The 14,083-nt window shown below is 46.6% G+C and overlaps 1 long non-coding RNA gene across 1 annotated transcript; it reads right to left on the minus strand.

Annotated features, from left to right (window-relative positions):
* Positions 1-6,216: 6,216 nt before the first annotated feature.
* On the minus strand, positions 6,217-9,015 carry LOC115353565. Its single transcript, XR_003927607.1, has 2 exons — positions 8,968-9,015; positions 6,217-8,377 (listed from the first exon to the last, which is right to left on the minus strand). It is a non-coding gene; the product is annotated as an uncharacterized LOC115353565 (long non-coding RNA).
* Positions 9,016-14,083: the final 5,068 nt, after the last annotated feature.

Consider the following 14,083-nt stretch of genomic DNA (forward strand, 5'->3'; position numbering starts at 1 on the left):
TAATTTACCTTTTACCACATACGTGAAAATCATGTGTGTTTCCCCTTTGATCAGCATCAGTCATAGGTGAGGATGTTCAGGATGGCAGTTTCCTTCACGCTGCCCCATACCAGACCACTCAGCAGTGCAAGGCGTAGACTGCTGGCCTGGTTAATCTTACTGGCACGGGGGTGTAGTCGCCTTACTGTGTTACTGACTAAATGTTGCACAAAGGTTTGAATCTTTTTTTTTTTTCTTCCAAAAGAAAACAACTTGATTACTCTAAAACAAGCTTTTGAAATTCTTTTGATGGAGTATTTTGGATAGTGTGTGTTGAGTTGTTACATTTACTTACAATGTGCTTCTTTAAGTTCCCAATTTTACCTGTCTTTACAACTGTTTTGCTATAGCGGCATTACTAATAGGGAGAATTTACATCAGCATTCAATGTAAATGTATTTTTATTTTTGAGGTATGGTTTTCTCAAGCTGTGTTCTGAGACTTTTTGGACTCCACTTCTTTCTAAGATCCTAGAAAAGCATCTAATAAATACAAACATTTATTTCTTATCCAGAAATCTATGTGAAGTATACAAGGAGGTCAAATCCCCACTAAAAATGTTTAAGGATGTGAGTGGAAAATGCTCAAAAAGCACTTACTCAGACTGCCTTATTGGGTCATTATTAACCTTAGTTACACACATAAACTTTCCTAACTGCCTTTATTTTCCCGACATGAGACTTGTGAATTAACTCTCTCTTTTAAGATAAAGTTTATAAGCTCACAACACATGAAATTGCCTGAAATTCAATCTTTCCATAGTTCTGAATCTTAGATGATTCAAACTTATGTAAAATACAGGGAACTTACCAGAACTGTTGTATTTTACTTTGCCATTATGGGTTGTTTTTTTTTTTTTAAAGGCTTAGTGGAACTAAAAGTTATGAAATTATGCACAGTCTGAGAAATTATTTTTTTTAAATCAAATTTGTAAGTGTTTTAAGCCACTAAGAGCTTAGAACCACAAAAGGATAAGGGCAAAATAAATAATAGAAAAGGTAAAATCTCAAATTTACTTTTAGCTACTGTATAACCTGTCTCACAAAGGTTTGATCTAGAATGTTTTGATGGACTAACAGTGCATAGGCTGACTAAAGTTCAAACTGCATTTTAGCACTTGGTCAGGTATCATGCTCCTTAGTGAAATGTTCCTTTTATTATTTACCGCTTCTCCCATTTTTGCGATAGGTTTTACTTTCTTCACGGGAAGAAAGTGATGAAAATGTGATGAAAATGATGGAGCCAAAATAAGATAATCTCTCTGGAATACCAAATACATTTGCTGCATATATAATGAAGTTTTCATTTAGCAGAAGGTAGTCTAATACATCTCACGCTGAATTTCATCCTTTTGTTCCTTAGCCTGTTGTAGGAAATGCAAAGACATGTCCTAAGTGCTAAGTGCACCATCTTGTTTCCTTTTTTTTTTTTTTTTTTTTTTTTTTTTTTTTTTTTTACTGGAGGAGGTCAAGCGCAGGCACTGGGGACCTTGCCCGTTGCACAAAAAGAAGAGCTGCTGCCTGTCCTCAAACCGCAGGCACAGGCTTCCCCCGAGCTTTGGGTTGCTGGTCTGAGTTGAGGACTTGCAGGACACAAGATCCTCCTTCTAGCGCTGGGTGAACGGGCGGGCTTTTGGGGGCTTTTTTTATCGGTATATCGTAGGGAACCCGGGGGTGTTCCCAGGAGGCAGGAGTGGAAACCTCCCAAGGCTCAGGAGGTTTGTCCAAAGGGTCCAGGAGGGATGGTAACCCTCTGAAGAGGTGCACAAGGAGGACTCATCTCAAAGCTCGGGGTAATACTAGCTGTAAACCGGTAGGAAGTCTTCGGTTAACTTGTGGGGAGAGGAGGAGCGGAAAGCAGGATCACAACGTACACATAACAGAAAGCTCAAACAGAACAAAGTATCACTGCTTTAAATAAGCTGTAAGGAAGAAGGGACTTTGGAAGCATTGCCATGACTGCTCTGGCTCTCTACTCGTGTGAATGAGGACTACTGGTTCTCTTAATTCTGTGGACGAGGATACTGGACTGCCAGGTGAGTTACTAAATTTGAGTGGAGGTTTTAACTTCTCTGTTACAGCTGAGCACCTGATTACCATGGTATCTACTGCTCTGGTACAGGTAATGTTTGTGTCCTATGCATATATTTCTGTATTTTGTATCTCCCCATGATAAGCCACAGCACAGCTCTTGGAAAAATATTCCAAAATTACATGTTTATGTAACCTTCCAAGTGAGATGTTATTTATTTCATGGACCTTGATCAATGCCCCAAACTGGTATTGATTTCAGTGGGTGTTAATGCAGATAGTTTTAGCTGACTTTCAAAGTGGTGAAGGAGACAAAAACAGTGGAAATTTTATGCTTAAATCTTATTTTCTTCTATGCAGTTTTATTTGTTAAAAAAAGCATAACAGGCATAATAAAACCTTTTAACATCTGCATTTTCAGATATTGAAGTGTCTTGAAAGCTGGTCTCTAGTTCTTCTGGCTGAAGGAAGTCCATTTTAAATATTGTTTGACCATGTTCTTCCTCCTTGGAACCTAGGATGCATACGGGAAAACAGAAGAAGCCCGAAGGCATTCCCTGTGGAATGAAGAAACTCCATCCTGTCACTCAAGTGTAGCCCCTAGTGATTTAAAATAGAGATGAAGATGCAAGGCAGGAAAATATAGTTCTAACTACTAAACGCAGTCCACGGATCCATGCCGTAGGGGCTCACCCACCCACGGCTCCAGCGGCAGGGTAATTAGGAAAGGCCACGTCGGCTTCCCGCAGGTATTTCTTCCCTGCGCATCCCCTCCGCGCCACTCGTGCGCTTCGCCGTTAGCGTTACTTACCCGTGCGTTCTCCGGCCCAACTCCGGGGATGCGCTGTGCCGCCTATAGACGGGGGCAGCAGGACTCGGTCGTCCTCCGTCGCCTCCGATCCACCCGAGCAGGGGCAGAGCAGCGCGTAGGCGCCCGCGCGCCCGCCAGAAAACCCCCGACAGCGCCGCTGACCCGCGCCGCCTGCCCTCACCCGCCGCCAGCGACGGCGGGTCCGCTTCAACGTGCAGAACGCTCGTCCCTCTCGGGATCCTCCTCCGGAGACGGGGCAGGAGAGGGATCCCCCAAAGGGAGATTGAGGAATTGGGCTGCAGGGGTGCCCGGTGCTGGTGCTGTAACCCAGCCCCTTGTTTGGAGAAACTGAGGCTCCGGGGAGGATCAGACACATCCAAATGATGCTGAAGTAGAAACGGCACCGTGAAATGGCATTTAGCATGACTGGAGAAGTGATTGCTGCTGGTGACCTCTGGACCGCGCGGAAGGCAGAGCTGAGGTTTCCCGTTCTGCTGGGAGGATGGTAATTAAGTAACCTAATCACGTTGCCGTTGTAAAGCAGCTGGCTATAGGTCTGTGTACTTTGTGGATATTTCCACAGCCCAAACTGAGCTGCGTAAGACCATACTTACAACTGTACATGATGCGTATCTACAGCAAAGATATGAATAATTTCATATTAAAGAAAATAAAGAATAATTCTGTAATATCCCATACAATTCACAGTAATACAGGTATAGGTCAACAGCGAAGAACGTGTCACTGAATGACATTGCAAAGAGGCCACGCTTTGTGCAGGGCCGAGCACAAAGGCTAACACATGAAAACGAAGCGCGTGCCTCAGTAATGCTGTTTCAATGCAACAAAATGTTAAAACAGTTTTCATGCAGGGTGCGGAACAGACCCGTGTGGGTAAATAGCTCCCACTAAACTGCAAGGATTGAGTGTCGCAGGATGCTAAGCTACGAGATGTTGCTCAGCCCTTACCTCCTACTGAATTCAAAGTAGGTTTGTCAGCATTTAGCCAATGGGCCATTAAATTGTTTTACTTGAAATGCTACACAGGGGCAAACTTAGCTGTGCTGAAAACAAGCCACTGCAAAACCAAGGACAGATTTATGAGAACATACAAGAGGAGAAAAGAGATTAACGCAGGGGAGGAGAGGGGATTTAGATTTGTTTGGTTTGTGTTTGGTTTGGTATTTTTAATACAGTCACAAATCATAGCCAGGACTTTGCTCGTTTAAATCTTTATTTTCTCTTATCGTGTTTGCTCAGATGCACACACGTACGTACAGTTTATCTAGGTGGGAACAATCCATATCCCGTATGTTGTGGTGGCTCCCGCTCCGGCTTCCCGAGGGCGTAATCCTCGGTGCTGCCGGCATTCCCGTGCCCGTCGGCAGCGACGGCTGAGCTGCGCTGAGCTGCCGCCGTGCTCCAGACCGAGACGGGCATCCAGGCCGCTTGTGTCATTAACCGGTAATTTACTGTCTGTGGTAATAGGGCGCGGGCTGTTTTAATGGCCGTGCGCTGCGTCGCGCGGGGGCTTCTAGCGAACACCCGCGGTTTCGGCGAAGGGGGAGAGCTCGGCTCCGCGTGGAACGTGTGTGCCGGCCGGCAAGCTCACGGGTGCGAGGCCAAGCAGGCTCCGGGAGTAGAAAGAACCCTCAGAAAAACAAACGGTGACGGCAAAAACAATTCTTGGTGAAGGTGGAATGTGAGTGTTGGGGAGGAGCACACAGGGGATGACACTGCAGTCAGAGACAGCGATCCCAAACCTTCCTCCACCGATCATCTTTTGCCTGCAAGGTATTTATTTACTAGTGCTCTGTAACACAGCAGCTTTCTCATTTTTATTATTCACCTCAAGTATTCTCTGGGTATTTGTCTTCTGAGCAAATGATTACTTTCATTCAAAACTACAACATAAAGAAAGGGAGGAATCGATAAAATATCCACATTTAATGAAAAAAAAGAAACCAACCCCAAAACAGTTTAAAAAGATTAGAGCAAGTCCTGCTATCAGGGAAAATCAGAGCTCTCCCACAGGATGGATCACCATGTCATACCAGGGCCAGAGGTCCTGCAGAATTTACCCCACGGGAGAGGCACGTTGTGCCATCACCAGTTTAAGGGATTTGTTTTAAGATGCTGAAAAATCAGTAATCTGCATCTACATGCTCACGGATTAAAAGCAGAGGGAGAGGGAAGATTAGTTACAACTACAAAGTGAGAAACAACTGTCACAAATGAGATTTTTGTTACATGGCTTTGGTTTAGCAGCAATTTAGGATTTATTAATATTTTTGAGATAGATCACAAGATTAGGTTGTATAATTTTAACAGTACTTAATCATGAGCCAATTTAACAGAGTGATTCAATGGAATTTGTTACAATCAAATTTGCAACTTAGTTAAAGATTCGAAAATGGCAAGGATCACCTGAAACTTACGGCAGGGTTGCACACACAGATGGAGGTTCAATCAAATCACACACACACGCACAGATAAAACAGTTCTGAACCACACAGGCAGACAAATAGTTCTGAACAACACTGCAAATGCAGACGCACAGATAAAACACTTTTGAACCAAATTTTACACACACCCCCCACACACACCCAGAGGTTAAACTATGCTTAAAATTTCCCTTTTGTGAGTTTCGTGGATTGCTTGCTTTTATGTGCCGGCATTCATCAACGGCTGGTCAGCAAACCTCACGAAATCAGGCCTTGATGTCCTCACAAAACTGTCGATGGACGATCTCTCAACCCTCGTGAAATCCACCCGAGAGGTGTCCGTCCCAGCTCGGGGGGACACGCTGGGTCACACATCCCGCTGCAATCCCAGACAGCTCCAAAGGTCTCCCCTTGGATCCCTGTTTATAGGGTCTCGAGACGATTGGCTTTGGTCATTATTTTACATTCCGGCCACGATTCGTGCCGAGTCATTCTGATACACAATTCAGGCAGCAGATGGCAAGGTGTGGCTGAAGAGTCCCTGATACCCAAAATTCACTGTACCTGTAATCAAGGTAACAGCACAAAGGGAGGTTTTCCCAAATCGTGCATGGCTTATCCTGAGACCTCCGAGTGGCCCGGGGAGGGCTGCACCACCACCACTAGTTCACTGTTTTCCAAAAACACCTAAGCATAGTCTTTTTTAAAAAAAACAACATTGTACAGGTCGTTTAAAAAACCACCCCATACAGCACAGAGCTGTGACACGTGCTGGGATGCGCGTGATGTCCCAGTGCTAATTCCTGCCTGGAGGCCCACTGGAAATGAGAGTTGCTGCTCCAGATCCCAGCCCAGCCAGGTGAGCCTGTAGAAATACCACTCGGGCTGCAGCTTGGAAAGCAAAAGGAAGAAAAATGTTTGTACGTTCACTGTAAGCCAGCTAAATGCAAAGGAATTTAAGAATTACTTAAATTACACAATTCAGAATTACTTTTCTGTAATGAATGATGTTAAATGAATAAAATACATCATGTTGACACAGCAAGATGCCCCCCTGTTGCTGTGTTGAAATTATAGTAATAAACCCCCCACCTTTGCCTTTTTCTGAAGCAGTTCTAATGTACTGATAGGCATTTATAGGAGCTGCCCCTCCACAGCCTCACAAGGCTGCTGTTGGTATCAGGTATCACCATTGATGGCTTTCAGCACAGCTAGTCAAAGAAAGATGGAAACATTTTACACTGGAAAACTTGAGTCTGCTGAAATGCAAAGCAGGCTGCTGAATGACGGCTTTTACTAAGGTTTCACTTTGGGGCGACACCTTGGTAACATAGCCCAGCAAGTCTCTAAAAGAGGCTGTTTCAGCATTTTCAGAACAAAAGCAGTTTTGTTTTCCTTTAGAAAAACCCTTCAAATGATGTTTATAATCTGTAAATAATCTGGGCCAGAAGTAACCCCATAAAAGTCAAAGCCAACCATTTCAACCTCTCTTAACAACACACAGGAAATCTTCTTTGTAGCCACGGGGATGGGTGGAAGCAGAGAAAAGCCACGAAAGAAAAAGCGCTCACCCTTCCCTTTCATTCAGCAGGTTCTTCGGCTTTGCCAGACCGTCCACATAAGCCCAACCCTGCCGCAAGGTTGGTGCCACCCGCTTTCCACCTCCCATCTCAGTTCACAGCCACGCAGCCCAGCTCTCCCCAGGTTCAGATTATTTCTGTCTCTGACTTCTCCTCCTAGACCTTACGAAAACTGGTGACCGAGGACTATGCGACGCTAAGATTGAATTAACAGTTTAACGTGAAAATCTCATTTGCCTGAATTAAATCAGGACCAACTATTTATCTGTTGTGCCATGCTGACTTACACTATGCCATAACTTACTGCTCTCATTAAATAATGTATTTGAAATACAGACTCAAGGCGGATCCTTATTATGTCATCCTGCCAAAGGGCTGAGCTTTCTGAGCGCGACGGAGCTCATCCGCCGAGTCCTGGACCGAGGAGACCGGCAAGGGAGAGGCTGGTTTGGCCACTGCCAGAAGAGATTTGTCCTCCCTGGCCCGACACATGCTCCCTGCTCGGGGGACGGGAAGGTCAGCGCTATGCGGGCTACACGGCCCTACTGGCAAAAAGAGCTGGCCAGAAAATGGGAAATCCACTTCACTGATGGTAAAGAAGTTTCTGACTCTTTTTTTCCCCAATGTTGGATAAAATGAGCTACTTCTTCCTTTAAAGAGGAAGCAAGCGAGAAGAGTGTCCCAGAATAGCCAGCAAATAATTACAAGCTTTTTCTTTCCCATTCAGTCCCATTCCCAACATTGCCCAGTTTGTTGAAGCCATTTGGTTCCAACAAATTGTTATCTAAGCAAGTAGAGGGTTAAAAATTTATGAAGAATTTAGTGAAGTTAGATGTTGCACATACTAAGAAAACCAAACACGTACACAATGTCTGGGACCAGGATGACTGTCCTTGAAGTTATTAGAAGCAATGAGTTAGAGAACTTCTAATCAGGAGCTGACTGTCCTTGAAGGAGAAACATCCTGGAAAATATGTCAACTAACTAACACAATTATCATGTTTATACTTAATTTTGGATAGTTAGCTGAACTGTGTCCTTCAGCAAACTACCCTTATTATAATACTAAAAATCACACCCACTGGGCAGGAGACCCTGGCCCAGGCAGAGACCCTTACTCATAGAGCATGAGTAATAAGAATAGACATAGTGTAACCATATGCAAATTACCAACCAAACGGTAGTAGAGGGAAGTCTGCAGAAACCTACCAACCGATGATAATGTATATAAAAGGAACTCTGGAGAATACTGAGGTGTGCTAGCTTTGTGGAGTTACCACCTAGCACCCAAACTTGAGCAACTTTGTAATGAACAATATCTCGTCTCCATGTGTGAGATTGGCTCATTGCATACCGGGTACTGAAACCCACTTTTGGGACAACAAAATGACCATTTTATGATGATGACGAAATCCTCTTTTGTGGGAAGATGCCTACTGGTGCTTCCTGGGGGCTCCAAGGGGAATCCTGGACCTTGTAAGGAAAGAGCAGATCCTTCAGGTCAGCAGAAGTAACAAAAATGCTCCCTCTCTACATTTTAAATCCAACCTTGACCATTGCCACCACCATTTGGCTACCCAATAAAAGGCAGCTGGATGTTTCTCTGATCACTGGCAAATGCAGCTTTACACAGATTTTTTTTTTTTTCTCCCAACGAACAGCCCAAGACTGTGTTTGGAGGACAATAAAACTTCGTGGTGCTTCTACAAAGAAGTACGGACATATCTGGCGCTCTGCTTAGTCAAGCTGAACTCAGTGAAATTGCTCCCACTTCCCAAAGTCAGCCCACAGCCAAGCAGCTAGGGGCTTTTCCAGGAGGGCAGAGGGGGTGGGCAGCTAGTGTAACACCACTTTCCCTGTGGAAAGATCCCCAAGGATTTGTGTATCTTGGGCAAGTTTTGGTTTCAAGCCCAGACAGCAGGTTCTAGCGGTGGCAAAGTGATTTTTGCTCTGTTTTATTTTTTACCAAGATCTAAACACTGACTTTGGGTTTTCTTTTAAAACAATATCCTATTATTTTATCCTTATAGATCATCTCTTTTAGATGCAATCTTTCTACTTACAAAAGACACATTTATTCTTCTGTCCCACCCGACAGCCACAGTATACCTAGAAGAACATTCAGGACACTGCTCAGGTTGTCTTTGATGTATCAACACACTTTTCCAAAATTAGAAGGAGAAGTGGTATTTACACAGGGTTAGTTCAAATATTCAAACATGGGGGAATTTACCCACTGGTCTCCAAAAGGGTGGAATAGCAATAATTTTCCGTTCTGGAATTACTATTCCTCTTGGAAACCACAGAACCTTTCATCGATGTACTTGGTCCTACGCTTAGCGCACTAGGCTCTGGCTTGTGTGTGACGCTATACTACAAATAGCACCGGTGTGTTGTCTGGTGTAGCAGAGCAAGGGCACAGATAAATTCTTTTTTAGAGCACCATCCGACTTGCACACACTCTGTGGATGTGCAGACCCAGCCGTGGCCAGGCTGGGCAGCTCCATCTGCGTGCACTACAGCTCTGCTTGGGTTTATTTTTGTTCTTTTCTTTCCAGAAGCTGTAGTAGGGGTTTCTTTCAAAGGCATACGAATCTGACTAATCCCTCAGGAATGTCTCATGGGAGCAACTTCCCACAGAAAAGCGCAGTTACTTGCAGCATAAACTCCCACCCGATGCATCTGGCCCTGGGACAAAGCTCACGCAGTATCAGGGAAGACCTTACTTGCTCCTGTTCACCTCCTCATAGGTGCGGTCGCAGATCTCATCACACTTTCCTTCTGCAGGGGAAAAAAAAGCTCAATCCACTCTCATTTATGTCCTTTAAATGTTTTCCAGCCTTCCACAAATTTGCAGACCGCTTACCCCCTCTTCAGAGCACTCAGGCAATGTCTGTTGTTGTAACTCCCTATCTTCAGGCATCCATCTCTATCTCTCGTAGCCAGCCCAGCACAGGACTCAAAAGCAGCATTCGTCGCTGCAGGCACCAGCAATAATGCTTACAGAGATATAATCGGTATGAAAAGAAACGTAGCTTCTTCCACTGCTATCAAAAGTCAAACAGGTGATTGCTGCCTCTTTGTGAGCATCGCTGAACTCAAATAACTGCTTTCCCATTTCAAAACCCCACACTTCAGCTGCCTTTAAAGGAAAACAAACAAACAAAAAAGACAAAGGAGGTTTGAACTCCGAAAAATAGCTCAAATTTTCCACTTAAATTCCCGCTCCTCATCCCGACCTTTCTGCCCCAACTTTCTTTTCCGTTGAACAGCATGGAAAAGGCATGTCCTTGGCTCACCTTTACTGAGATCTCCAGTATCTCACAATGGGGGCCAGAGTTTGGGTGGGCTTTAATACTTAAAGTCCCTTTGAATAAACTTGGATCTGGGTGTCTAGAGGCTGCATTTAAGCAGCCACTGCTGGGTGGGCACACAGCCGCCCGGGTCCAGGCTGCATCACCCTGCACACTGGTGAGAGTCCCAGGAGAAGACAACCACCGCCTCGTCTGCAGGACCTGCGCCGTGACTGCGCTCGCAGCACATCCCACCCTCTTCGAACGAGGGATGGAGAGGGTCGTGTTGCCGGCCGTGTTTTAACCCAATATCCAGTGGTTACCTACAGTCCCTCTTACAGAAGCCGCTCCCGATTTTTGCGGGAGATGCTCAGATGCTCCAGGGGAGGGCTGGAAGTCAAGTGGTCTCAGGGCAAGGGCCTTAGCCCACCCTGCAGGGACATGAGAGCCCAGTGAGCGGCGTGCCAAGCCCTGGTACTGGTCTACCTTACTGGCTGCCCTCCAGGGTTAATCTAGTGGAAACTGCTGGGGCAGTATCCAGCACAGCTCCTGGATCTTGCTGCCACTTGAGTCGTTCACCCAAGGGAAAACCCACCGCGGGCTCCGGACCCACGCGGCGTGATGGGAGCGGGAGCACGAGAGGGAGCAGCATAAATAACAAAGTCGTGTTCCTGGGGGCGGCTGCTGAGAAGACGACGGGGATGTGCAGCTACAGACCGTGTAGAGAGTGGGGTGTTAATACGTGGCTGTGCAAGCCCCGGGGAAGGCAGGAACACGCGGAGCTGCTCCGCATCGGTTTCCTGATACATCAGCCACACGGGGGAAAGAAAGACGTGGGGCTTAAGCGGCTCTGAAAACTAAGGTAAGGAGAACGAGGCTTTTAGTCTGAGCTGTGCTCTCACGGACCTCGCACCCGCCCGAGCACAGGCTTCGGGAAGAAAACCGCGATGAAAAACACCCTCTCTCACCCCTTCTCCCCAGCTGCCCCTTTCCTCAATTTTAGGTAGAGAAGACGAAGCGTATCCGCAGTAACATAAAGGGGTTGCATGCCGGGTACATAGAGGCAAGCAGAGAGCTCACCCCTGGTTTGTCCTCGGGCAAGCCAAAACCCAGCAGCTCTGGTCCTCAGCATCCCAAATCCACAGGGAAAAGAGAAGGAAGAAAAGCTCAGCCTGCCTGGGGAGGGCGGTGGGAAGTCGAGCAAGAAGTGCTCTGCTTCTTCGGAGTGTTTCACTGCAAGGACCCAAGGTACGACTGCAGAGATAGCTTCAACTCTGGCATTTCCCAGTTCCTGAGTATTTGACCTCAGATTTGTAAATGTTCTTCTAATGCCAGCAAAGGGCACGTGCTTTTTTTGCACAGATTATGAGTTACACGTTCAGAAATTAGACAATTTCAGCAATTTTGTGTAGAAAGAATCAGAGTATGGTATCAGTAGCTTCTACAGACCTCAACAGCGGACATCATAGAAAATATTTTAGCATCTTCTTCAGATATGTGAAGGTAAAAGATTGGTGCTCTGTAGCTTCTGAGTATGCATGTGCAGTGGCTGAAATTTAGATAAGAACAGCTCCGTGTTAAGCAGTTTCCATCTGTGCATTTCTTATTACACCAAGCCAAACGTAATGGGCCCAAATCTATTAACGCTTGTGTTTTGGAGAGCGAAGTTGTGCGAGTTTTCTCAGGAAGGTTTAGCCAGCAACAGCAACCCTACACTGAAAGGAAGGCAGAGGTACTGCAAGTGTTTGCCTGAAGAAAGCGGCTTTGACTGCTAGTTAGCATTGCTCCGTGGCTTCCCTGTGCCCCATCTCTGCCTGCTGCCATCTCCCCTCCAAACCCTGAAGACAGCTGGGCTCCTGGCATCCCCTCTCTGAGCAGTACCCGGCAGATTTGCAAGCAGGTTTGCAAGAGCCTTGTTGGCGTACAGCGAGGTGGCAGGAGCCTGCGCAGAGCCGAAAGCCCTGCTCATCTGGAGGGGCATCTGTTTGGGCAGAAACCACTGTGAGATTGAAAGTTTAGGGAGGAGGAAGAGCTCCAGCTGAGCTCCCGCTGCCAACAGTTTGTGTTTCTGCAAAGCATTTATTTATAGAGGTGATTTTTCTCTGGGGTCTCTATGAGCAAAGGTATTAAGAGCAACGAGCGGCAGTGCTGCGGTCTGGGGTGTCTAACCGTACCCGAAGCAACGCGATGGAGCCGTGGTCCTGAGCTCACGTCCCGCAGGGACACCAGTGACTCTTTTCCCGCACCGGCACCTGGGACACCGTTAGCTGGTGGGAGCTGCTCGCCCTCCGCACCCGTCTCTGCGCCCGCACGCCGCGGCAAGGGTTCGGCAGCCCCTTCCCCGCGCGGGTCGGGGGTCCACAGCCGGACCGCCCGGTCCCCTCCGCCTGTCACAAGCAGGTCGTGCTTTTTGTTGAGCGCAAAAACTTTTATTCCCTCGTGGATTCTGAACACGGTCCGGTCCCCTCCGGCTCTCCTTGGAGGAGCTCCCACGGCCAGCCGCCCTCTCCTTCCCCTCGAGGTTTCCCCCTGCCCCTTTTTTCTCCTCCACCCCCAGCTCAACAGGAGTAGCACCGGCGGTGCGCCCTGGGAAAACACGGAAACCTCCCTCAGCTGGAAGGGGTCCAAGCCCCCGCAGCACCAACCGCTTTTCGTGAATTCAGCATTATGATCCTGAGTCAGTACATTTTCCTCTTTTTTTTAACTTTAGGAGTAGTTAACTCCTCTCCTTTTTATCATCTCGATGTATTCCTCCTCCCGTACCCATAAGATTTCCTAATCCTCGATGACAGTTACTGAGTTTCCCACTAACTGACACAGAGTTAATTGCTCTTCCCTAATAGGTGAACACAACCCCAGCCGGCCGGCTGTTTTTTCACCTTTCCTTGAACTTCTCCCAGTTAGTTAGCAACCCTTTTCCTAAGGAGCAAGGTGGACCGACTGCAGCTTTGCCAGCGTTTCTGCCCGTGCTGCTCGTCCCATCGCACAGGCACAAACGTGCCTTGTGCCGGCACCCAGGCAGCTCTGGGCAAGGGGGAGCAAACGAAAACGTCGGAGGGACCACGGGTTTCTGAGAAAAGTTAGAAATTAAGAGAAAAGCAAACAATTCTGTCATCTTGCTCCAAACCCAAGATTGTTTTCCTAAGACAGAGGAAGCGGAGTGAGGAAAGGCCAGGACAGCTAGAAGCCAGCCCCACAGATGGAGTCGAGGTCATCTCTTCCCCTGCGATAGCACAGAGGTAGATCTGGTACGGCTGTGGTCTGCTGCTACGGAGAGGATCCCAGAAAACGCTGCCACAGAGTTTCAGAGCAGAATAATTGTCTATTACTAGCTTTCTAACCTTGAATTAAGCACATTCTCTGCTTACGATCTACGCAGGAAAAATGGACTTTGAGACTGATAAGCGATGTGTGTTTATAGTCAGATCATGAAGAGCGTAGTTGTGGTTGTGCCACTGTCAGCTCTTTTGGATAACTTTATGTCTGCCTGCTCTCTGGTGAAAGGAAAGCATAGATAATGGGATATCAGCCTTGTCTGCTCTTACCACATTTAGGCTGGGAAAAAAAAAAAAACCAACCCACCTTCTTGACATTTATTGTGTCTGCAGTGTATGTGGGCCATTAACCTTGTGCACATTCTTCATACTACACCGATAATAATATTTCACTAACTCGCAGTGTTGCTGTTAAGCAGCAATTGTACTTTGCATTGAGGTTTCTGGAGAGATGGTGCTATTCTCGCATATTATTACAGGAAGTGATTTGGGGTAACAAAACAGCACCATTTTTCCTTCTAAGTGCCCGGGGACAGAATGATATAGGGGCCTGAATTGGGAAGGGAAAGACTGAACTCCAGAGGTTTCAGGTTTTCAATGTTCCTCGTGAA

The sequence above is a fragment of the Aquila chrysaetos genome, chromosome 19 (genome assembly GCF_900496995.4).
Source record: "Aquila chrysaetos chrysaetos chromosome 19, bAquChr1.4, whole genome shotgun sequence".
NCBI classification, from domain to species: Eukaryota; Metazoa; Chordata; class Aves; order Accipitriformes; family Accipitridae; genus Aquila; species Aquila chrysaetos.